Here is a 13,928-nt window from a genome sequence, read left to right on the forward strand (position 1 = left end):
TTCCAACAGGTTCATCAGACAAGTTTTTCCCTTAAGGAAACCATGCAGACTTTGTCCTATCTTGTCCTATGTCACCAGGTACTCCATAACCTCATCCTTAGCAATTGACTCCAACATCTTCCCAACCACTCAGTTCAGGCTAACTTGTCTATAATTTCCTTTCTGCTGCCTCTTTCATTTCTTAAAGAGTGGAGTGACATTTGCAATTTTCCAATCCTCCAGAACCATGTCAGAGTCCAATGATTCTTAAAAGATCATTACTAATGCCTCCACAATCTCAACTACTACCTCTTCCAGAACCCTAGGGTACAGTTCATCTGGTCCGAGTGACTTATGTATCTTTATGTCTTTTGTTTGGTGTGGTCAAGGGTTTCCTCTGTCTCTATGGTATTACAGGGTGAAGTCAACTGAGGTTTCAGGCAGGTTGTCCAGCAGGTGAGTCCCCGACTCCCCAGCACACTGGATGACCAGGTGAAGTGAGAGTTGTGAGTGGAGAGCCAGGGGTAACCCAGGATGAGAGGAGTGTTGGAAGTGTTGATCAGAAGGAATTGGATGGAGTTGCAGTGCTCTCTGACACTCATGTGCACAGGCCTTGTGCATGCTCTAACCTTCCCAGACCCCAAGGGACGTCCTTCAGTGGCTGTGATGTTGAAGGGGCAAGATGGGGAGTCAAGGCTGCACAGACAGAATCTGATCGGAAAGTTGTCTGCTGCTCCGGAATCCACCAGAGCCTCCTGTGCATCTGGAGCTGACGGAGTGTGGAGGAGGACAGGGAGTGAGACGGACTATGGTGCTGGAATAATGGCTGGGGAGAGCTTACCAGATAGGAGGACCCTTGTCTCGATCAGGAAATGCCATTTTCCTGGACACAGTGGGCATTAATGCTTTGGTGGTGGGCTGCTCCACAGTAGGCACACGTTTTGTTTCTCCAGTGACACACACACTCCTGCTGGGGTGGAGTGAGGGTTAAGGAATCTCTCCCGAACTGCCTTGGCTTAAAGTGTCCCACAGCCTGAAATGGTTCGGGGAATGGAACTGAGGGCTGACTGGTGATCCGGAGGATTGTTCCATTCGATGCTTGTCAATATGGGGAGCCAGAGTGATGAGGCATTCAAGATCAGTGGGCATCTCTGGGTAGACTGTCTTTCAAATGCTCCGAGAGCTGTCTTGGTAGTGGGTGAACAGCACTTCCACATTCCCGCCATACTGTGCTGTGAGGGTCCTGAATTCCATGATGTAATCCAGTAAAGACTGAGAGCCTGGATGCAGGCAAAGTATCGGATCCGCTGCCTCCCTTCCACCTCCCGGCTGGGCGAAAACCCTCAGCAGCGAAACTCTCATATCCGGTGCCAAAGGTGGTTTTATTGTCCCAGTTAGCAGTGGCCAGGGCAATCACTTGCCCAGTCGAGGGAGAGATGAGGAAGGCAATCTTGGCCTGATCCATGGAATGCAGAGTCGGCTAGAGCTCGAAGTGCAAGACACACTGGGACAGGAAGTTGTGGCATCGGACTGGGAGCCATCAAAGTGTTCGGGCACAGAGATCTGGGGCTCAGAGGGAGGAGATTGACTGGCGTGTAGTTGCTGCACTGAGGCCGAGAGTTGGATGAGAACGGTGGACAGATGGTCACCGGCTTCCTGCTGCTTCTGATTGTGCGCTCATGTCAGCAAACGACTTATTTTAGTGAACATACTGTGCCGTTGGGTCAATCAATGGCTCACTCATCCTGTCAGGAAATGTAGATGAGTCTTGTCCCAAGAGCAGAGGAGAGGAGGCGTTTTAGCAGTAAACAATAATTTTAATAATAGACAGCAAAATAACCAGGCACGAGGGGCCAAGAGAGAACAGAAACTAAACACATCATGCATTAAGGTAAAACTTAGTCAGGGAGAGTGAAGTCTCAGAACAACTGGTTGAGGTCAGCTGGTTTGATAAGTGAACAAGAATGGTGGCTGGGAACTGGGGTTAAATAGGCTGCAGGTAGTAAGTCTGAATGAGCAGCAGGTGAATCTTATTAGCTGGGTGGAGACTGGGAGGTGGTAGACAGATTTTCAGTCAGACAACACCCATCATCCACTACCCTCCATGACCTATCACCTCAGATACCCTGGAAGGACTAGACATGGTGGATGTGGAGAGGATGTTTTTTATGGCGGGGGGCATCCAGAACTAAAGGGCATAGCTTCAAAATTGAGGGGCAACCCTTTAGAACTGAGGTAAGGAGGCATGTTTTTAGCTCTGCCACATACTGTGGTGGAGGCCAAGTCTATGCATATTTTTGAGGCAAAAGTTGATAGTTTCCTGATCTGTCAGGTCGTGAAAGGATATGACGAGAAAGCAGGTGTATGGGTTGAGTGTGATCCAGGATCAACCATGATGGAATGGCAGAGCAGACTCGATGGGCTGAATGGCCTAATTCTGCTCCATGTCTTATGGTCTTATCGTTAGGGTGTGGAGAAAGCATGGAGGCATTCAAGAATTTCATCCCACACAAGATACTGTACAAATGCAACTGCAGTTTACATCTAGTACAATAGTGAAAATTAGAGCTTCAAAATAGAATCTGAAGCACACACCATAGACGGCTGCTGTGTACATAATGGCAGCCATCTGCTACACAGATATCAATTTAAATTGGCAAGATGTTCTTGCTGCCAAAATAACCGTTTACTCTCAGTATGCACATCAAAATAACCTCTTTTTAATTTTACTTAATTGATAAATTTTCACTTGTGGCAAATGAAGAGCTCCTCACTTGTTACTTTTGCATTACTTCACTAAACAAAGCATCACTTACTTACCTTAGATGTAGAAAAAAAATAGCTAGGTTACTGTACGTTTTGGAGCCCACTTCAGCCAGAAAAATCATCTTGTGTTTCTGAATAACCTAATTTTGTGCTAAACTATTATTCACCCCATCACTGTCAGTATCAACTATGTTATTTGCTATTTTTTTGTTTAAAAAGCTTTCACAAACCTGAAAAGGCCACCATATCCGATTGTTTGCATTCAGGCTTCCAATGTGACCTGTGGAGTCTGAAGAGCCATGTCCTCTTAACATGGTTCAGGTTCTGCTTGAGAAGTATTACACGTTAAATTGCCACTTCTCCCATGCTTTTAATTCAAAACAACACTGTCCCCGCAATGCTATTGATTTAATTTAATTTCAGCACATTGTTGAAGCCAAGTGATCTTGGCTTTCAGACACACAAACCAACATACTGTTTGCTTATGTTTATCAACCAAATTTTCTTTCAATTAACATTACTTTTCAAAGAAAATTTACCATTAAAAATCAAGTGCTGTTAATTTATTAGGAGGTGGCACTTACCAAATAATGGGTTTAGTACATAGCTAAATAATATTGATTTATGTGTCGATATAAAATAAATGGATTCAAGTGATCTGTTTTTTAGCGGAGGTATGTAAGGGTAGGTAATGGTTTGCAACTGTAATATGTAGAAGTTGGGACCACAGCTGCAGATACTTGAGAAAGTTGGGCGCAGAATTGATGAGTTTCAAAATTCGGAGGCCGCAGTGTATCACGGAGGGAGGAGAATAGCTAACTGTTCTAGGAGACAAGCACACACCTTAGATTAAGATCTGCAGAATTGTTCAGTCAAATAGTCAGGGTATTGTGGCTATAATCAGAGCAGATACAGGGATCCAGAAATCAGCATTCCAGGAGGTTCAGCCTTCGCACTTGTCCAACAGGTATGAGGTTCTTGCAGACTATGTGGGTAGGACTGCAGGGTGGAGACTGCTGGTATGCCCTGTACCAACATCAACCATTCAAGCTGGAGGAATGAATGAGACATAGGTGAAGCTGTGAGATTAATGGGGGCTGTTTATTCACAATGAAGGTTATTGAACTCTGCAAACATGAACATGAATCGTGAAGGTTGCGTTACCTGCCAAGTGCCATGGTTAAGCATAACATTTCAGTGTATGAGAGCATATGAATGGTAGAGGAAAGATCCGTTTGTCATGATCCATGTGAAAACAAATGATGTATGCAGGGCAAAGAAGGAAATACTGATGAAGGCATATGAATATTTCAGACCAAATTTAAAAACTGAACCACAAAGGTAATTATATCCAAAGACACTTGCACATTGATGTTGAAATAAGGTAGGAGAACTGATTATGACGTTCAAAGTTTGATGTACAAAAACTGGATTTTAGTTTTTGAGGCACTGAAACCAGTACTGGGGAATGCAGGAGCTAAACCATATGGATGGGGTTTAGCTGAATTGGTCTGGGGCCAGTGACTTACCAAATAAAATGATTGCAGTAATAGATAAAAAGCCTACTGGCTTTCTGATGAGGGATTTTTTTTTAATTGTAAAGCAGGTATAAGGGGAAGATAGCAGTTATAGGCAACATGGAACAAATGGACTACTTGAGCAGCATAAGAAATACACGAGAAAGCTTAAGAAGGAAGTCAGAAGGGCTGAAAGAAAGCATGAGGTTGCTCTAGCAGACAAGCTGAAATAGAATCCCGGCGGGCTTCCATGATATATTAAGAGCAAAAGGATGGCAAGGGACAAAATTAGTCTGCTTGAATATCATCCTGGTTATCTATGCATGGCTCCGACTGAGATGTGTAGATGGAAAATCGATATTTAGCATCTGTATTTACTCAGGAGATAGACACAAAGTCTGTAGAAGTGAGGCAAAGCAGCAGATAGGTCAAGGACCATATACAGAGGAAGAGGTGTTTGCTGGTTTGAGGCAAATTAGGGTGGATAAATCCCCAGGGCATGACTAAGTGTTCCCTTGGACCTTGTGTGAGGCTAGTGCAGTAAGTGGAGGGGCCCTAACAGAGATACTTAAAATGTCCATTGCAACAGGTGAGATGTCAGAGATTGGAAAATATCTAATATTGCTGGGTTGTTTCAGAAAGGCTCTAAGAATAAACCAGGAAATTATAGGCCAGTGAGGCTGATATTTGTAGTGGGTAGGTTATTGGCAAGTATGCTAAGGGACCGGATATATAAGTATTCAGAGACACAGGGACTGATTAGGGATAGTCAACATGACTTTGTGCATCCAATCATAAACAACAGAAATTCTGCAGATGCTGGAAATCCAAGCAGCACACACAAAATGCTGGAGAAACTCAGCAGGCTAGGCAGTATCTATGAAAAAGAGTACAGTCAATGTTTCGGGCTTTGTATCAATGTAGGTCAAGTCCTATGGAGTTTTTTGAGGAAGTTATCAGGAAAGCTGATGAAGGCAAAGCAGTGGATATTGTCTACCTGGTCTTTAGCAAAGCCTTTAAAAATGTTCTGCATGGGTTGGTTAAGAACATTCAGTCGCATGACATTAAAAATGAGGTAGTGAATTGGATTAGACATTGGCTTTGTGGGAGAGGCCAGAGAGTGGTAGTAGAGGGTTACCTCTTGGACATCAGGTCATAAAGAGAGCACTTAGCACATTGGCCTTCGTAAATCAAAGTACTGAGTACGATAGGTGGGATGTTATGTTGAAGTTGTATAAGACATTGATGAAGCCTAATTGGGAGTATTGTGTGCAGTTCTATTCATTTACCTACAGGAAAGATATCAATGAGATGAAAAAGTGCAGATAAAATGTACAAGGATGTTGCCGGGGCTTTGAAGACCTGAGTTGCAGGGAAAGATTGAATAAGTTAGAACTTCATTCCTTGGAGCATAGCAGACTGAGGGGAGATGTAATAAAGGTATACAAAATTATGAAGAGTATGGATAGGATAAATGTAAAGCAGGCTATTTCCACTGAGGATGGGTGAGACTAGAACTAGAGGTCATGGTTTAAAGGTGAAAGGTGAAATGTTTAAGGAACCTGAGGGGGAACTTCTTCTCTAAGAGGATGGTGAGAGTATGGAATGAGCTGACGGTAGAAGAGGTGGATGTGGGTTTGATTTTAACATTTAGAAGATATTTGGATAGAAACATGGATGGGAGAGGTATGGAGGGCTATGCTCCAGGTGCGGGTTGATGGGACTAGGCAGATTAATAGTTCAGCATGGAGTAGATGGGCTGATGGCCCTGTTTCTGTGCTGCAGTGTTCTATGACTCTGATGCTGACAATCAGAAGTGCAAAAGTAACTAATGATGGGTAATGGTGGCATGGTAGTATAGTGCTTAGCGTAACACTACTTATGACAGCAGCAGCGAAGCATTCAATCCTTCTGCTGTCTGTAAAGACTGTGTACATTCTCACCATGACCACGTGGCTCATATATGGAAATGAATTCCTGGAGAGTATAGGAGATAGCGAGCAAGCTCAGGGTGATGGGGAATCAGTGAGAGAGCAACTTGACTTAAATACAGCATCGTGTAATTGGAAAGGGTGCATTAATGAACGTGTAGTTTCAGGGGCCTCAAATCCAGTGACACAAGTCTGGAACTACAGTGTACCCCCGTGACTGTGTGGCAAAATACTGTAAAGTTATCCCCCGCCCCCCCCCCCCCCCTCCAGTATAGACTTTAAAATATTTGGGATCTGAGAATAAGTTGCAGGCTGCAGGCCTGGAAAGAAATAAGTTTGCTCTGTTGAGAGTCAACATGGAATTGATGGACTGAATAAACTCCTTTTGTGTCATAATAAGTAAAGTAAATCTGAATAATGAAGGCATGAGTCGTGAGGTAGCTACGGTAGAAAGCACATTAGAAGTATGACAGTAGAACAGGTACCATGTAAAGAATTAGCACAGCAAACATGGTCAACCCACAGCTATGAAGGGAATTGTAACCTTAAAGGAATAGGTGTACAATTGTTCCATAAAACTCAATGCCTGAGGGTTGGGAAAATGTTTGAATTCACCTGGGGAGAACCAAGACATTGATGGGGAAAAGAAAAGTGCAAGTTGAGCAAAGGGAACATAAAATATGAAACAAGTAGCAAATATTAAAACAGATAGCAAATATGGGAAAAAAAATCAGATAGCAGAAGACATTGCTGGTCACTGCTGGCTTAAGAAAGAAAAGATATATTGGGAAATAGGAGAAAATAGAGAAATAATTTGTGTCACAGAAATTGAAAAGGTTGGAAGCATTTAGTAGTTCAAGCAGCAGAAGGGAGAAAAGCAGAAACATTTCAAGTCAGTGACTCTCCATAAGAGCTGGGAATGTGTATACAAAAGCACATTTTAACTTGTAGAGGTGGGTGGGTCAGGGTGGGTTGGTTCACAGGTTGAACAGAGAAAATGTGACAGGGTGGAACTGCATTTATTAAAGTAGCTGGCAGTAAGAGATAAAAAAAATATATATTGAAACTGAAAGACATGATTATATCTATTGAGAGAAAAAATGGTGGCTACTTGAAATAGTTGAATTCAATATGCAGTATATGGATATGCCAGGTTTTTATAAATTAAAGTTGCTGATGTTGTTGCTGTGCCAGTATTAAATGCTGGAGCCTGTGGCATGAAGCTTCTCAAGCATTGATAGGTAGAATGGGCTTTGTCTTAATAATTAGGATGCTTTAATCTTGGGCCATCACCAGCTGTGGGTTTTAGCTGCTTATTTGGGCTTCATAAAACTGCCTACAGCCTCTAGTGGAAAAGATGTCAATTTTGTTTATTCAGAGCCTCTTCTGGAGCACTGCCTCCTTTCCAGCCAAATAAACAAATGCCAGGCCCAAATGCCACATGATGCCAGTTTCCAAATTCACCTCACTGTCAATCAGAGTGTATTGAACACTGGGCAAGGACTGAATCATGAAGAAGTTAGCTCTTTTGACATATTACCAGAACAGATGCTGGTTACAGCTGACCTGGACAACTATTTGAGGATGAAACGCCTGTTTTAAATGGCGAACCTGCTTATTTTTAACAACATTGGCATAATGGTTAGTCAAATGCAAATATTTCCAGGAATATCAGGATCAATCCAGACAAGAATGTGGTAGCATATGACTTGTTGCTTATTACAATGGTTCTCATCCACGTGTACCTGAGATACAATTTAGCAGCACCTTTAGAGAGCAGCCTCCATAAATCATACTAAAATCCTTAAACAAAGGATGTCAGGTTTTGTATAGACTCTGATCGTTAATCAGACAGTCGTGACATTGGAAGGCAATTATATACCTAACGTGCTGTGGAGAGGAGATTGTTGCAGGAGCTGTTCAGCCTTTCAGCCTGCGTTACATAATAAATAATCTTATGACTGGCTCAGATTTATCTGTAGCTAAATCTCATCTGCTAAATAGAATCTTATAGTTACCTCAGATTAGGATGGAAGGTCTTTGTAGTTCATCACATTGATTCAATTGGGAACATTGAACGAGGCATTATTGATTCATCCTGCACAAGTTAACCATACATCCTTGTAATCAGCTGTAGACTCATGCTGAAACAACTGTAGTAGCATCAAAATCTTTTAGGTTGGACATCAACTTCCCTGGGTATCAGGGGAACCACTGCCCACAATTCCAGTGGCATTCTTGTTTGGTGTGTAAAGCATCAAAAACAATTTGAACCCACTCCCAAGAAAACCTGACTGTACATATTCTGAGAATATCCTGGAGGGGTTTGAAGGATATTGTGTTATCTCTAGTCAAACAAAGGTTAAAACATCATCCAACCTCTGTAAGGTTTCAGATATCATATGATAATTGTATTTTATCATTCTTGTAGATCCATTGTTCTCTGTTCAAATGTTGTGGTATTTTTATTCACAAAAGCAGGCTAAGTTATTTTCTGTTTCCTGCACAGAATAGTGTGCCTTCATGTTGTCTTGTTCATTAACATGCAAAGGTCAAAACCTTAAAGGCATTTGGATCAGCGTGGGTAGGATGGTGAAAGTTTTGGAATTGTTAAATGTGGCTCTAGGCTGCCCAGCTTTAACTTAAACCAGGAAGGACAGAGGTATATGATATTGATGCACTCTTAGAAGGTAAGGCAGTCAATGTAAGGAGGAGGCCATATTAGTTCATTTTTATTTATTAATGCTTGGAAGCTGGAACTTGCAGGCTTCACAAATCCCCGGTGAGAATGTCCGAATGGAGAAGAGGCCTTTATGCCCATTTTGACGTGCGAGGCTAATTCTATTCAGCATGGCATCTCAAGATAGAATTTTTTTCCCTCCAGCACTTGCACAAAACTGATGTGAACCTCTATATTTGCTACACATACTTGTCACACATTTTCAGAGCTGGAGATTTCTGTGTCCGTCTGTGGCAGTCTAAGCTATGATATCAATCAAAGTTAAACGACCTACCTACAGAAAGTTAATTGTTCTCCTGTTTTTTGATGTTCATGTTTCTTGGTGGTATTTCCTTATATTCTATCTTATACTTTTTTTTATCAATTTCTTGGCCCTTTGCTGAGTTCTAAAAGGCTCCCTGCCCTCAAGCCTATTCAACTAATCTAAACTTTGATCACTAAAAAGATCAGTCACAGAAAATGCGCAATAATAAACCATGAAAGTTGTGCTTGCCCTTGTTTTTTAGAATCTGTCAGCTGTCTGCACACTTGTGACTGGGCTCATATCCGTTTATACGCTGAAGCTTCTGGATGGCCAGTTAATTCAACCTGAGTACAGCTGCCACAGTATAAGGTGAACGTTCAAACAGAAATGGGTCCAGAATTAAAACAGAGGGAGAGAGAGTGAGGGGAAAGAGAAAGGAAGATTAGGAATTTAGCAATATATAAGCAGAGAGAGCATGAAGTATGGTAAATACTCGGTGGAGAAGAAAGAACAAAGTAACAGTCTCCGATCATTTGGAAGGTAGAAGTGATCAATGTGTAAAAACGTGATGACTGTTCAAGGCAAAGGGGGTTGGTGAGACAATAACAAAAGGTGTTGGCAGAAAAAGTGGAAGTGGTTATAACGGAACTATTACCAGTATTGTGCCTGATAGCCAAGAAATCTTTTACTGTTTGATTTCCAAGTGTGGATATGTGTTAGCAACTTCAATGCTCTTAAGCAGCGGGTGTCTACTTTAAGTATTTCCTGCAAAACTCAGCAGTTTAGGCAGCATCAGGGGAAGGGAATAAGCAGTTAATGTTTCAGGCTAAAAGTCGCCATCAAAGTTCATCAGATTCAAGAGAAATGTATCTTTGTGAAGGCAATTGTTTCTGGCTAGATGGAAATTCCTTTACTTAATCCTACTGTGAGTCCCACAATACTGAAGCGCCTAAAATTTAATAATGCTTTTTCCATTAGTGGTCAGTCTGTGTATTCATCAGTGTGAATAAGCTTAGTGAAGGAAAGAAAACTTTGGCTGAGAGTCAGGGTCAAAATTGGGTTAATTTTCAAATGAACAGTACCTGTATACCCAGGTACAATGAAAACCTTACGTATTTGGAGCAGCATCACAGACACATAGCATTGGATAAGCAGCATTGACAGGAAAGCATGAATTAAACATAAATAATACACATTGTTTACCAGAGAGAAAACAGAACAAGAATAGAGAAAGCCCATTGTAGTGTGGAGTGATCAAAGTGGTCAGCGTTGCGATACTGTGGTAATGATTAGGGCTGTGCAGGTTTGTACAAGAAGGAAAGTAGTTGTTCTGAAACGTGGTGTGGAACGTCAAGCTTTGTCACCTCATGTCTGATGGCATGGCGGGGATTGTTGATGGATCTAGCTCCTCCGTAGAGAGAGTGAAGTGCACCAAGTTCCTGGGAGTTCACATCACAGATGACCTCACCTGGTCCTTTAATGTTACCTCCTTGAACAAAGTGGCACAACAGCACCTCCACTTCCTAAGAAGAATGAGGCAAGCAAGGTTCCCACCCCACCATCTTAACTGTGTTTTACAGGAGCACCATTGAGAGATCTTGACAAGGTGCATCTCCAGCTGTTATGGGAGCAGTCAAGCATCAAACCTGAAGTCCCTACAAAGGACTGGGAGAACAGCTGAGAGGATCATAGGGGTCTCCCTACTATTTATCAGGAGTGCTGCGAATGCACCCATCCATCCAGTATCCTCCTTGACTTTCTACCATCAGCAGGAGACCACGATGCATGGAAGCAAGAACGGTCAGGATGAGAAACAGTTTCTTACCCCCACGCCATTAGGCTTCTGAACTCCCTGCCGCATCATATTTAAAGTGTCACTGGTTAATCTGTTTAACCTTGCAATATTTAATATTAATGCACTTTAATTTGTTATTTATGTGTGATTCATCTGTAGATGTTATCCTTCATACACCACAATTCAAGGAAACATTGTCTTGTTTCCATATACATTATATACAGTACATGTATGTACTTAAATGACAATAAACCTCACTTGTCATAACCTCATGCAGATACTATCGATGGTGGGGAGAGATGTGTCCATGATGTACTGGGCTGAAGTCACTACTCTGCAGCTTCTTACATACATTCAAATTGCCGTACCAGACCATTTTGCAACTAGTCAGGATACTGTACTCACAGCTTGCGTAAAAGAGGCTGATTTCTTGACTGAAGAGTCCAGAAATGAGATTGTGGTTGAAGAATAAAAGATTGATAATTTTAGACTGAGATCAGTATAAATTTCATCACAAGAACGTTGCGGATCTCTACTGGTTAATGAATTCGGTTAATGAACTGTGGGTGAAGACTAAGAGTTTTTTAGATTGGATGAATCAAGGGAAACTTTGGGTGGAAGAGTGGACTGCATATACTGAAAGGTAGACAAAGCTCAAGAAGTTGTGTGACCACTGTGGCCAACTGCTGTTGCTGTATAATATTGCCATCACTCAGGTAATCAGACGGTTATTGGCCAATATCGAGGAATTTGCACAATAGAAAACACACAATTCAATAAAATAGATTAGAATTTGCAATTTATATTTTTTGAGTTCCTGATTCTGTTTTTCTTATATAGTGCTAACAATTAGTTGTTTAACTTTTCTGTCTTTATTTTGACTCTCCATTTTAATTAGCTAAGATGGAGCCCAGGCAATCTGTGCTCATGCTATGCATCACTGAGGCAGTTCCAAATCCTTTAATTATTTTTATCTTTATCTTTCACTGAACTTAACACGGTAGTTTATTTGCATTGATTGGCAACTTCCTTTTAACAGAATAATTCCTTTGACATCTGTATTTCTAATAATAATTGTCAATTATTTGCTAGAAATTTCATTTACATAACTTAAGTATAATAATATTGATGACCTCCTTAGTGACTCTTGGACAAACTGGAAGTTCTCTACATGAAGGAAGCAAAGAGTGATCTACTGTTTCCTTTCTTGTAGTGTTTCTCACATCCCCTGATGTACAAAACTGTTCCAGAGCAATATTTCATATTATAGCCATCATCATAAACATACAACCATCATGTACTCTTAGTTATGGAGATCAAATGTCAGATGAGCCACGATCTCAATGAATGACAAAGCAGGTTTTAGGAGCCAAATGGGGTATTTCTGCTCCTATTTTACAAAGTTTGTACATCCTTATAAAAACAGCACCAATGCGTACCCAGATCGTTCTATAAAAGCAAAATGACAGATCACTCTAGGATTGATCATGTTGATTGAGGACACTAGGGTGTAGAACTTCAGCACGTATCCATTTCTTAAGCACTAAATTGACATTTAAGCTTTTGCAAGGCACATCCATCTCACATATCAGTATTGGTAAAGAAAAAATTGAGTGTCTCTGTGCGTGCAAATGCAAGGCCAAATATCCCAGTCTGAGAACCTTTGTGCAGAATTGAGTTGCTCGGAGAACAACTGGGATTGGGCTGGCTACACCCACAAGCAAGTCTCCCTGAGACCAATCTACTTCTCCTTAAAGGCATTAGCAAATCACAAAGTGTATTTGGGAAAACCCAACTGAACTGAAAACACCTCATTCCAGCGTACAGAATCCAGCCTTGTCAATAACAAGACAACTTGTGCTTTGGAACAGGAGATTGTTCTTACAGAAACAGGTTTGGAACCCTTTATTCATTCACAAGGCATTGTTGGAATGACTGCTTTTTGAATAGCTTAAGTATCATATAGTTAAATTGCCTCGATCTTAGCAAAAAGAGCAACAATCAACTGCTCAGTTGAGAACAGGGTGAGGACCGGAAACCCGCACTTAACATGAACTGTTCTTAAGAAAGGTTCTTCTGTGGAATGAATAGAATAGCATTTCCTTTCAATTGACTATCAATGTGCCTGGTGTATGCCAGAGATCATTGGCAGTTTGGCTACAACATTTCACTTAAAAATCAACACAGAGAAATGGTATACCATCAACAGTCAGACTGCAAAAATTGGAGCTATACCCCACCACTTCAGTCACCCAGTCAGTATTTTTTTTGAACTTTATTGAACAAACACATATCTACAAACAAGCATTGGCTATCAGTTCACAGTTCAGTGCACAATGGTAAATACCTATATTAACAATACCAGGGGTAGAAGAGAGTAGGAGCAAGAGAAAAAAGGAACAAAGAGCACATTCATACAATTAGATACAAACACAAACATACACGTGATCTACCTACTTTACATCACCCCCTCAATGTAGATTTACATCAATTTTAAATAAAATCACAGTCCTCAGTAAATCAATTCAAGTGCCACATTTTACCAGGCACCTGTATGGGCCTACCCAGTCAATATTTTCACAGCACTTGGAGTTGATTATATAACATGCCAATTCAGGAATGAAAAGCTATGCATCATCAAATTACAGTTCTGTCCATTTATAGCTGAGCAAGGTCAAATACAAAGTGTGTGCAGTGCACATGTGGCTTAGAACTCAGAATGGATGAAGTTAAAGCTTATAGCCTCCGTATTATTTTAATTAACCTTTCTTATGTATGCGTGCATTTTCTTGTGAAGGGTAATGAAAGCTATAAAAGTAAAGTTAATTAAGTACAATAGTTCCACTGATTTGATAACATAACTGAGTTATTAATTGCACTTACAGCATTGTTTCATCATAGCCTATCTATGTAACTGCACAGAAAAGCAACTGTAACTTCCAACTGTTTTCTTCTT

The 13,928-nt window shown here is 41.1% G+C and overlaps 1 protein-coding gene across 2 annotated transcripts in view; it reads left to right on the forward strand.

The window, feature by feature from the left end:
• Positions 1 to 13,928, forward strand: part of rorb (RAR-related orphan receptor B) — a 204,387-nt gene that overhangs the window by 155,479 nt on the left and 34,980 nt on the right. The window lies entirely within an intron of this gene.

The sequence above is a fragment of the Hemitrygon akajei genome, chromosome 2 (assembly GCF_048418815.1).
Source record: "Hemitrygon akajei chromosome 2, sHemAka1.3, whole genome shotgun sequence".
Classification (NCBI taxonomy): domain Eukaryota; kingdom Metazoa; phylum Chordata; class Chondrichthyes; order Myliobatiformes; family Dasyatidae; genus Hemitrygon; species Hemitrygon akajei.